Source organism: Myodes glareolus, chromosome 1 (genome assembly GCF_982192425.1).
Source record: "Myodes glareolus chromosome 1, mMyoGla1.1, whole genome shotgun sequence".
NCBI classification, from domain to species: domain Eukaryota; kingdom Metazoa; phylum Chordata; class Mammalia; order Rodentia; family Cricetidae; genus Myodes; species Myodes glareolus.
Window position 1 is genome coordinate 132071329 of NC_142026.1, and position 13111 is coordinate 132084439.

Sequence of the window (13111 nt, forward strand, 5' to 3'; positions counted from 1 at the left end):
GAGTGGACAGAATGGTGGTTGGTGTTAATTGTCAGCTTGATAGGATCTAGAGTCACCTGGGAGATAGGCTATTGGACATGTCTGTGAAGGATTATCTTGATTATGTATTTGAGTTGGGAAGTCCCAACAAAAATGGATGCACCATACTCTGACTGGGATCCTGAACTGTGCAAAATGTACTGTAAATGGAGTAGGGGTGGAGGTAGGGGATGCAGCATATATTCATTCATTCATTGGTCACTTTTTCTGACTATGGACAAAATGTGACCATATGATAGACAATTCTTTCAACTATAAGCATTTTCCATTAAGTTGTTTTTGTTAGAGTATTTTATCAAAGCAACAGGAAAATAAAGCAAGACAAAGATTATAGATAAATGGATAGATGTCACAAGATAGATAGGTAAAAAGATACATAGTTGATAGATAGATGATAGATCAAAGGTGATTTGGTCAACAAATGCATTGGAGGGAGCTGCTTGGTTGTTCCCGTCCACTCAGCCCTGAAATAATCACACAGAAACCATATTATTTAAAGTACTGCTTGACTCATTAGCTCTAGCTTCTTACTGGTTAACTCCTACATCTTTATTTAACACATTTCTATTAATCTGTATGTCACCATGCGGTTGTGGCCTACCAGCAAGGTTTCAGCATGTCCAATGGTGGATCCATGGCATCCCCTGACTCCACCCTTCTTTCTCCCAGCATTCAGTCTAGTCCTCCCTGCCTACCTAAGTTCTGCCCTATCTACAGACCAAGGCAGTTCCTTTATTCACCAATGATATTCATAAATCTCAGAGCACGAAGAATAAGAAGATTCAGGACAAGGCATCTCAGCACCTAGAATCCTGAGGACTTCTGCTATGAATACTGTGTTGTGTGATGTTTGCTCTTTTGACTTTTTGGGGGGCCACCATCCAGCTCCCAAATAAATCACACATAGAGGCTTATTCTTAGTTATGAATGCCTAGTCTTAGCTTGGCTTGTTTCCTGCCAGTTTTTTATCTTAAATTTTCCCATCTACCTTTTGCCTCTGAGCTTTTATTTTTCTGACTTTTGTATACCTTACTTTACTTCTTTCTCTGTGCCTTGCTGTGTAGTTGGGTGGCTGGGTGACTGACCCCTGGTGTCCTTCTCTCCTTGTCCTGTTGTTGCACTTCTTTCTCTCTCCTTGTAGATGGAGACTGCTCATTTGTTTCCTGGCTACCCAGACCCAATAATCACACAGAAAGCATATTAATTACAACACTGTTTGGCCAATAGTTTAGGCATATTTTAAGCTAACTTTTACATCTTAAATTAACCTGTTTGTATTAATCTGCGAATCAGCACAGGGCTGTGGCTTATTTGTAAGGGTTCAGCAGGCATCTTTCTCCTTCAGTGGGCATCCTTCTCCTTCTGCAGCTACATGGCGTCTCTTTGACTCTGTCTACTTTCTCTCTATATCTCTGTTTGGATTTCCCACCTAGCTTTATTCTGCCCTGCTATAAGCTCAAAGCAGTTTCTTTACTAACCAATGGTAATAAAACATATTCATAGTACTCCATTGTGCAAATGTACCACATTTTCTTTATCTTCTTTATATTCTTCAGTTGAGGGACAGATAAGTTGTTTCCAGGTTCTGGCTATTACAAATAATGCTGCTATGAACATAGTAGAACAAATGTCCTTGTAGTATGGTTGAGCATCCTTTGAGTATATGCTCAAGAGTGCTATTGCTGGGTCCTGAGGTAGGTTGATTCCCAATATTCTGAGAAACTGCCATACTGATTTCCAGAGTGGTTGTACAAGTTTAATTTCCACCAGCAATGGGGGAGTGTTCCCCTTACTCCTCATCCTCTCCAGCATAGGCTATTATTAGTGTTTTTGATCTTAGCCATTCTAACTGGTGTAAGATGTATCTCAGAGTCATTTTGATTTGCATTTCCATGATGACTAAGGATGTTTAACATTTCCTTAAAGTGTCTCTGTGTCATTTGAGATTCTTCTGTTGAGAATTCTCTGTTTAGTTCTGTACCCCATTTTTAAATTAGATTATTTGGAATTTTGATGTCTAATTTCTTGAGTTCTTTATTTAATTTGGAGATCAATCCTCTGTCTGATATAGGGTTGGTGAAGATCTTTTTGTCTTATTAACTGTGTCCTTTGCTTTACAGAAGCTTCTCAGTTTCAGAATCTCCCATTTATTTTTTTGTTGTTGTTGTTGTTCTCAGTGTCTTTGCTACAGTGTTATATTTAGGAAGTGGTCTCCTGTGCCCAGGCATTGCAGGTTAATTTCCACTTTCTCTTCTATCAGGTTCAATGTGGTTGGAGTTATATTGGGGTCTTTAATTTATTTGCACTTGAATTTTGTACATGGGGATAGATATGGATCTATTTGTATTCTTCTACATGTTGACATCCAGTTATGCCAGCACCATTTGTTGATGATCCTTTCTTTTTCTATTGTATAATTTTAGTTTTTTTGTCAAAAATCAGGTGTTCATAAGTATGTGGGTCTTTAATTTGATTCCATTGGTCAACCTATTTGTTTTTATGCCAATACCAAGCCATTTTTATTACTGTAACTGTATAATAGAGCTTGATATCAGGAATGGTGATGCCTCTGCAAATTTCTTTATTTTATAGAACTGTTTTGGCTATCCTCAATTTTTTGTTTTTCCATATGAAGTTGATTATTGTTCTTTCAAGGTCTGTGAAGAATTATGTTGGGATTTTGATGGACATTGCATTGAATCTGTAGATTGCTTTTGGTAAGATTACCATTTTTAGAATGTTGATCTTACCTATACAAGAGCATTAGAGATCTTTCCATTTTCTGGAGTCTCTTCAATTTCTTTCTTCAAAGACTTAAAGTTCTTGTCTAACAGGTCTTTCACTTCTTTGGTTAATGTTACCCCAAGATATTTTATGTTATTTGTGGCTATTGTGAAGTGTGATAATTCTCTGATTTCTTCCTCAGCTTCCTTATCATTTGTATATAGGAGGGCTATTGAATTTTTTAGTTGATCTTGTATTCTGCTACATTAATGAAGGTGTTTATCCACTGTAGGAGTACCCTGGTAGAGCTTTTGGGGGGCACTTATGTATACTATCATATCATCTGCAAATAGTGAAAGTACTACTCAGCAGTAAAAAACAATGACATCTTAAAACTTGAATGCAAACAAATGGAACTAGGAAAAAAAATCTTGAGTGAGGTAACCCAGACCCAGAAATATGTACTCACTCTTAAGTGGGTACTAGTTGTAAAGCAAAGAATAACAAGCCTATAATTCATGACCCTAGAGAAGCTAAGTAACAAGGTGAACCCTAAGAAAAACATGTATAGATCCACCTGGAAAGAAGAAATAGACAGGATTGCCTAATAAAACTGGGAGCATGGGGGTGGGAGGAGAAGGGAGGGTAGGAAGAAAAGAGGAGGGGAGAAGGGGATGGGAAGAAGAACTTGAGGGAACAGGATAGTCAAGATGGGGAAAGGACAGAAATGAGAGCAAGAAAAGGGATATTTTGACTGAGGGAGCCATTATGGGACTGGAAAGAAACCTGGTCCTAGAGAAATTCCCAGGAATCCCATAAGAATGACCTCAGTTTTGGCCCTAAGCAGTGGAGGAGAGGGTGCCTGAACTGGCCCTACCCTGTAGTCAGATTGATGACTATTTTAAATGTCACCATAGAACCTTTATCCAGCAACTGATGAAAACAGAGACAGAGACCTGCAAGGACCACTAGGCTAAGCTCCCAAAGTCCAGTTGAAGAGTGGAAGGAGTGAGAATATGAGCAAAAAGGTCAGGACCATGATGGGTTCACCCACTGAAACAGCTTACCTGAGCTAATGGGAACTCAGCAACTCCAGCCAGACAGGGACGAAACCAGTATAGGATCAAGCTAGGCCTTCTGAATATGGGTGACAACTGTATGACTGGGACACTGCAGAGCCACTGGTGGTGGCACCAGGATTTATCCCTACTGCTTGTACTGGCTTTTTAGGATCCCACTCTCTTTGGATGTATACCTTGCTCAGCCTAGATAAAGTAGGGACCTTGGACCTTCCTCAAAGCAGTATGTCTTACTTACCCTGTCTGAGGAGTGGATGGGGGAATGGGGTGGGAGGAAGGTGAGGAAATGGGAGGAGAGGAGGGAGAGATAACTGGAATTGGTATTTAAAATGGAAAAAGTTGGTTTTCTTTATTTTTTTAAAAAAATATATTCACAACATACAGAGGGGAACCCCACATCATCTCCTCCCAGATTTCTCCTTCTATTTACACTCTGCCTGCCAGCCCCATCTATCCTTGCTCCTGCCTTTCTATTGGCCATTAATCTCTTTATTAGGCTCATCAGGTGTTTTTAGACAGGCACAGTAACACAGCTTCAAAGAGTTAAACAAATGCATAAACAAAAGTCACACACCTGAAAAAAATATTCACCAAAAGTATCATTGTCCAATTATTAAAGAGTCCAGAACTACAACGCTCTAGGGGGAAAAAATCCTATCTCAAAGAGTCAGAGGAAAATTATCATTTTCCACTTTTTTGTCCAATTTGGGCCCCTAGACAAGTAGATGGTGCCCAACCATGTTGAGGGGAGTGTGTAACATGAAAGGGCTGAGCCTGTTTGTTTGTGTTTCTGTCCTGCCCAGGCCCCCAGCTGTTTAGTCCCAGAGAAAAATCACACACGGATCTCTGTAAGTTATAAAGCTGATTGGCCCATTAGGTCTGGCTACTTATTAGCTAACTCTCACATCTTGATTAACCCATTTTTCTGATCTATGTTAGCCATGTGTCTCAGTACCTTTTCCAGCTGGCAGATTACATCCTGCTGCTTCGATGATCTGGGCAGGAGTGGGAGGAATCAACTTCCTCCTCCCCAGAATTCTCCTGCTCTCTTTGCATCATTTCCACTTCCTGTCTGGTTTTCCTGCCTATACCTCCTGCCTGGCCAGTCAGCGTTTATTTAAAACATGATTGACAGAATACAGACAATTCTCCTGCACCAGGAGTGCTCACTTAGTCTGCTCACTTGCAAGCCAGCCCCATCTGGGAACACCCGCCCATACATGCTCAGAAGTAACATTCCACCATTTCTCTGGCTAGCTCTTAATATAGCCTATGTTGACAACAAAAATTAACCATCACATTCATTTCCTCTCATCTCTGAAGATTAAAGTCAAGGCTATTGATTTGAGGCTTTCTTTCCCAACTGAAGTATTTAACATGGTAAGCTGCAATATAAATACAACTGTGTATCTCACCAATATTGATACTACATTTTAAATATTTTTAAAGTCAAACTATTTTCTAATTCTTTCTAATTTCACTTCTGCTTTCATCTCTAAACCACAGTTTGTTTAGAGATGTGCTATTTGATTTCCAAATATTTGAGGATTTTTCAGAGCTCTGCCTGTTACTTCTTTCCAGAATAATCCAAGTATGGAAAGCAAACCCATTTTATATGACTTGTGTTCTTTCATATTTATTAAGGTTTGTTTTATAGCCCAGAATATGGCTTCCCTTGGTAAATACCCTATGCACACTTGAAGATAATGAAACGATGCTGCGATTTGGTGGAATTTGGCAAATACTAATCTGACAAAGTAGGCTGATGGAGATTTTCAACTCTTCCACTTCCTCACTTATCTTCTGCCTACTTGTTCCATGAGCTACCGAAAGAGGGGTATGAACTTTCAGCCTTTACTTAAAGATCTGTCTATTCTTCCCTGAAGCCGCCCAGCTTTGCATCATGAATTCTGAGTTCTACTACTGGGTACATTAGCATTTAGCATACTACCCCTCCTTATAAACTGGCCCTTTACTATTGTGAAGCAATTTTCTTTGGCCGTAGGAATCATCTTTGCTTTCATAAATTTTATCTGATAATATTAGTCACTTCTGGTTTCCTTCTTATATTGCTGTATATTGTTTGTAATGTTTATTTATTTTACATTTTATCTAGTTTGTCTTTATATTTAAAATATTTCTTGCAGGCACCATCTACCCATTGGCTCTGACTTTTGTTTAAATTTGACAATGTGTGTGATGTTTAGACCACTAGTGTTTACTATCATTTTCTCACAGGTTATGGTCTATTTCCTTGCTATTTGTTCTATATTTGTTCTATCCTACATCCATTCTCTCTTTCTTTTGGATTAATTTTATGATTTTATTTAATCTTTTTTATTGACTTATGTTGGAGGAGGCCATTTGTTTGCTCTCAACCCCCAAATAACTACACAGATACTGTATTAAGTAAATCACTGCTTGGCCCATTAGCTCTAGCTTCTTATTGACTAACTCTTACATATTAATTTACACATCTCCATTAATCTGTGTATTGCCATGTGGCAGTGGCTTACTGGGTAAAGTTCCATCTGACTCTGGTGGGGCTACATGGTTTCTCAATAACTCTGCCTCCTTTCTCCCAGCATCAGTTTAGTTTTCCCTACCTAGCTCTGTTCCCCTACAGCTCTACTACAGGCCCAAAGCAGTTCCTTTATTAACCAATGATATTCATAGCATACAGAGGGGAATCCCATATCACCTCCCCTTTTCTATTTAAGTAAAAAGGAAGGTTTTATCTTTAACACAATAAAATTACATATAGCAAAACAAGTATCAAGCAAGAATTACAGTTACAATATTTATATCTACTTTATCTTTTATCATAACCAAGGAAAACTATAACTATAAATTCTTCAACTCCATCAAAGATACCAGAAAAATATAATATTACCTAAGTTATAATATTACCTAAGTTAACACAAAGTGTGTTGTAAGCAACTTCCAAAACTCTAGAAATGACAGAGATGTCTTGCTTCCTGGATAGTCAGCAAAGTTCTTCTGTACTGTTGGGGCATCCACCTTTAGCCTACAGGCCCATAGTATATGGCAGACTCTTTCATGAAGCAGGAAATTTCAAAGACAGTTCTGCCTATATTGGCAGTTTGTCAATCACTTTTTTCTGTGTCCTACAGAATGTCTAGCAGACTCTTTCATGAAACAGGAACCCTGAAGGATCATCTAACCTTTAGGAAAGTTCAGCAGTCATTTCTCTGTGGATCCTGCATGTCCAGTTCATCAAACAGTCCATGCAAGAGCAGTTTCTTGTCCAAATGGCTAACAAACTCCATAAGGAACCTCTTCCATGCCCATCATCCTCTTGAAATAGATTGGTGTTGCCAGGAGCAGATGTGTCTCATTGTCATGAAAACTCATAAGCTCTTAAAACATTTTAAATGCCATATTCTGAAGTCTTTGAAAGGCTTGAAGATTATCTAAGTAAAATATATCTTTATGTATCTACAAAAACCTAACTAACATGACTATGAGCTTCACTATTATAGATGACTCCCTACTAACCTTTATTTCTTAATTATACATTACATTTTTAAATGAGCTACACAAACACAATACCTTAATTAAAAGCACAAATATGTATTTACAATGTATCAATAAGTCAAGATCCATACCAATTCAAATCTTTATAGCATATCACCTTTTAAATGTAAATAAATACTTGTAAATAATATTTGGGAATATGGGCATAGTTCTTCTCCAAACTGCTTCCTGATTTTTACTGTGTGAAGTAATTTTTTGAGGGGTGTTCAAGGTGACCTTTCAGGAGGTCTTGGTCCATCAAACCACAGTAATTTGGAAGAAATCCACAGGTTCTCATCTTTTGTGGAAACAAAAGAAGAACCTCTTTTCCAAAGCAACATATCCTTAGACCCAAATTTTGAAAATAAGATAGCTTTATAATACACATTCTGGTTTAGCTTAGCAGTCCATACAATAAAATGTCTCTCTGTACTTAGCTCTTTCACAGTCAAAAATTCAAAGAAAACACAATAATATACATAATCCAGAGTCTCTGTGTACAGTTCATCTTTACATGGCTTATTTTTACTATATTACTTTTTAATATTTACTCTGTCTCTTTGAAGACTGTGTTTTATTTTTTAAAAATAATTTACTTCATTTTATAATTTTCTATACTTTATTTTTTCTTCTCTTTCCCAAGCCCACATACATTTATCCAACACTGTTACCTATTTAGAGGTCTTTTATGTCTGAATCTGACCTATCATATATCTGTAATTCTTTATTCTCCAGGAGCATTTCTTAAATGCTATGTGCTTCTTAAAAACTTAAGGTGTGCCATTGTTAGGGGAAATATGGAAGTATCTGCTTTCCCTGCCCAGCCCAGCATGACAGAGCTGCTCCCTGCCTCTGCCACTGAGAGCCATGAACAATTCTCCACCACTAGGCACAAAACCAGTCCATGTTGTCACCAAGCAAGCTGTAGCACATTGCTCACAAACCCCATTCAAATGCTTGGCTGCCTGGAAAGCTGGCATTTCAAAATGGTGCAATACTTTTTTCCTGCCACCATTGAGTCAGGAAAACCTCTCTTAAAGGAGCTGTGGCATGCCTCTAGCAAACAGCCAGATGCTGTGTTAAACTCTGTATTTTTGTGTCTAGAATTTCTTGTCAATCTCTCTCAGGTTTTTAAGTGGGTTTAGTTGGCCATGTTGACCCACCAATTTGTTGGAAAAGGCCATTTGTTTTTTTCTGGCTGCCCAGTCCCAAAATAACCACACAGATACCATATTAATTAAATCACTGCTTGTCCCATTAGCTCTAGCTTGTTATTGTCTAACTCTTACATAATAATTTAACCCACCTCTATTAATGTGTGTATCACCACGTGGCAGTGGCTTTCTGGGTAAAGTTCTGTCTGGCTCCAGCAGGCCTACAGGGCTTCTCACTAATTCCACCTCCTTTATCCCAGCATTAAGTTTAGTTTTCCACACCTATCTCTGTTCCCCTATAGCTCTGCTATAGGCCCAAAGCAGTTCCTTTATTAACCAATGATTTCACAGTATACAGAGGGAAATCCCACATCAGACTTATTTATTATCTACAGATATTTTAACAGTACTAATAATTATACTATTCAATTAATCATAGTTTATGTAAAATGGTAACCTTACCATAATATTTTACAGAATTCTTTTAATGATTAAAATTACCCTAATTTCTTCTATTATATCCATCATAGTTGAATGAATTTATTTCATGTGTATTGTTAATATTTTTTGTATAAGCACTCTATTACATTTTTCAGAAATCCAAACAATCAGATTATTTTTAATTTTATATTTATCAATGAAGTTACTTTTGGAGGTTACTTTCATTTAATTGAATCAATATATCATTCAATATCATTATTCTGATATAGATCACAGATTTATATATCTGATGGTGATGAATATATTTAAGTTTTACAAATATAAAGAAATCTTTGCTTTTGATTTTGAAAGATATTGTTATAGCATTAAGAGCTAATGCTCTTCCAGAGGACCTGAGTTAAGTTCCTATCACCCACATTGGAAAAATTTTATCTGCCTTTAACTTCAACTCCAGGGATTATTACATCATCTTCTGGCCTCCATGGGCATCTATACACATCACACACACACACACACACACACACACACACACACACACACAAATAAATCTTGAGAGATGTTATTAATGGGTATAGAATTTCAAGATGGCATTTTTCTATATTCAAGGAAGTTGCTCTTCCTTTTTCCCACGATGATCTGTGCCCCATGAAGCAGAATATGAACCCAGGGCAAGCATCTAATCTTATGAAAATATATAAGCAAGGGAACTACCCAAATACCCAACATGGCAAATTAGATAAGGATTAGGTGACAGGAATATTTCAGGCAATTCCTGCACTGGAGACATCAAATCTGGAAGACCCAGACAAGCCAAAGATCAGAGACTGGCTAGAAACTAGAATCGAATCTCCACCTTCCTTGACTCAGTCCTGTCCCTATGTTTGTAAACTACCCATCAGTATAGGAAATGGAGGATAAGAACTACACAAGAATGTTTTAAAATATTCAAGACATGATCTATATCTATATCTATATCTATATCTATATCTATATCTATATCTATCTATCTATCTATATATATATATATATATATATATATATATATATAAACTTAAATAGAAATGAGGGATTGGTCAGCATATCTCTAGCCTTCTGAGGTATTTACAAAGATTTCCCTATGTGAGCAGAAGATGAGTTGCCTCATATATTTTATAATTAAGAATTCCATGTACTCAAAGAGAAAATACAAAGAAAATGTATTGTCTGAGGCTGTTTGTCTCACATATGACTAAGGCATGTTCTGCTATTGTTGCCAACTATACTTATAAAATTACCCCCAGAATTTTGAATGAGTTAGGTAATTCTGGAGTACCAGAAAGAGAATGAACTTTCTCCATCAAAATCCTTGGCCATTCCTTGATGAGATTTGGGGAACAGAGACTCCCACGTGTTTGCTAGGTGCTTGATTATTAAAAGCTATTCCTTGTTTTCTGATTGGTAAGGGTATTCATAATGCTGTGTTTTCTAAAGATAGAAACAATTGAACATATCAATTCAAGCCATTTACATATGATACAAAGTATTTTAAAAATTAGTCGCATGCCAAAGAAGTATTTCCACGTTGTGATGCTGTTAGAGCTTACAAGCATAAGGGAGGTGTGAGTAAAGAAATCTGTAGGAAAGAAAAAGAACCTCTTATCCAGGGCGCCTATGTGTTCTGGGTAAATGCTGAGCCTTGACTTCAAGTCCAGGACATTGTAAGTAGAGGCAATTATATTCAGGTGTGCATTCATTCATTCTATCGACTTCTACATTTCAAATAAAGTTTGCGGTTTTGAGAGCCTCTCTTAAGTAATTTATGTTGCTTATGTATCTATAGACACTCACATGAATTACTCAGAAGTCTATGCTGCTCTCATTTTATGAAGATTCTGTCTTTTCATGTTATCTAGTCATGAAAGGCCCTGGTAGCTTAGAATCATAACTATTCTACACCTATTCACATAGATAATTAATTTGTAAGATGATACTTGCCATTTAAAATGAATTATTGCTTCAGTGTTCTTAGATCAATCAGAGAATGTATGAGTCAGCAGGGAACCCAACTAGAATTGTTGAACACTTGTATGAATGAACCCAAACAAAGACTTGACCCTCCTTATTGTGCAAAGTAAGTAATTCTTACCATCAAAGCCAAAAGTTTAAATGCCAGTTCTCCTAAATGTTTACAATTTCAACCTCTGTGAGCAAAATGTATTCTTTGCCAAAGTCCACAAAATTAAAATTCCATGTAATCCAACAAATAATGAGTAAAGAAAATATAAGTAAATGGTATGTTGCCATGCACTTGTGCTGTCATTCTTTGTATGATAAATTATATAGTTAGATAAGTAAGAAATCTGAAGCCTTACACCGATGATCTCTGTACGGAACCTTAAAGAAAGACAATCCACCAGCTACAAAATAAGTTTAGGGCCAGAAATATGGATCTGCTGGCTAAAGCGTTTTCCACCAGTGTAGGCAAATTCCTGGGTAGATTTACCTAGGTAGAAATATGGTAGAAAGAAAGAACTGATTCTCACAAATTGTCCTGTGACCTCCAATTACTTGTTAGCATGTGAACATGTGTATACACATGCTCGAAATAAATGCAATAAAATTGTTAAAAGTAAAACTTTAAAGAGAAATTCTAATACACTTATGTTTCTACAACATCAAAAAGTGAACTAATTAATAATACCCAACAGCATTATTCAAATTCCTTTCTTCCTGCCCTTATTTCTCTTCTACACAGATTCCCATAGCCTAATGTCTAAAACCAATTCCAAGTTCTCAGTTATAGTAATATCCCCTGCCACACATTGGTACACACACACACACACACACACACACACACACACACACGCCAACTCTTGCCCTCTAATCTCAAAAGCTTTTCATTTTCTTTTTCTTTTTCTGCCTGAGTCTCTGTGACTCTATCTTTCCCCTAACTCAATATCAAGAATAATTCAAGAATCAGGCTAGGGAGAAGCTAGATGAAGAATATGGTAAAAATTTACATCCTTACCTGGTATGAATGAAATGTATCTCCTACAACTCTTGAGTTGGAAACCTAAACTATATTACAAAGCAGTATTTGTGAAGCAGGTCCTTTAAGTGGTTAATAATATGCTTAACGTTATTGTTCCAGGAGTGGGGTTTTGAGTGTGAATTTGTTCCCCTCCAATGCAATCCTCTTTTACTCCCTCCCGTTTTCTCCCCATGGTATGACTTGGAATGAGGCCTTTGCCATGGTGTTACTTCAACTTCCCAAAACCTAGAGCACTAAGCCAAATAAACAACTCTTCTTTCTAAATCTCTCTATCTACGGACTTTGCTGTCACAGCAGAAAGCAGAGTAAGCAATACTACACAGAGCAAATAGAACTAGAAGCAGTGACAATGGGGAACTTTGGGAACTTTGGCTGCCTGTGGCAAGCAATCAAGATCCTCCTTACAAGTCAATCGGATAATCTAGGTGGTTCGACAGTATTACTACTTCATGAGAATCACTACTGTCATGCCCCACGTCACAGCATAATGTGCCAAATTCCAAGGACCATGATCCAATCATGAGCACCATACAAGCTTTACCCCAGAAGGACAGAAAGCAACGGGTACGGTCTGTCTGATGGCAGTCCTCAATCAAGGACTATCTTTTACATTTTTTTTTAAGTGGCTGGAAAAAAAGTCAAGAGAAGAGTAATATTTTATGGTACACTGAAATTACACTTCAAGTACAATTCAAATTTCTGTAGCCATAAATAAGTCCTACTGGAGTCCAGCCACATACACTCTTTACTGCCCTGATGCTCTGACTGCAAAGGTGAGTGAAGGCACAGGCGCCGCGACTCGCAGAGCCTGAAATAGCTGCGATCTGGCCTTTTATAGAGAACGCTTGCTGACCCCAGCTTGTCTCCTGACACTCTCATCTCATTCGGTCCAGGAAGTTACACTAATGTCTGTTTAATATTTAGACAGCGAAAGGTCACTGGAGGGAGCTAACATGAACTTTTCCATCCAAGGGAAAAAATAGGACACCACAGCATTACTGCCCTGAAAACTTCCAAGCCTCAAAGTGGCTAGGTACACAAAGAAAGTGTGTATTTATAGGAGAAAAGTCAGCTCTGGGTGCTCTAGTTACTATTTTTGACTTTAT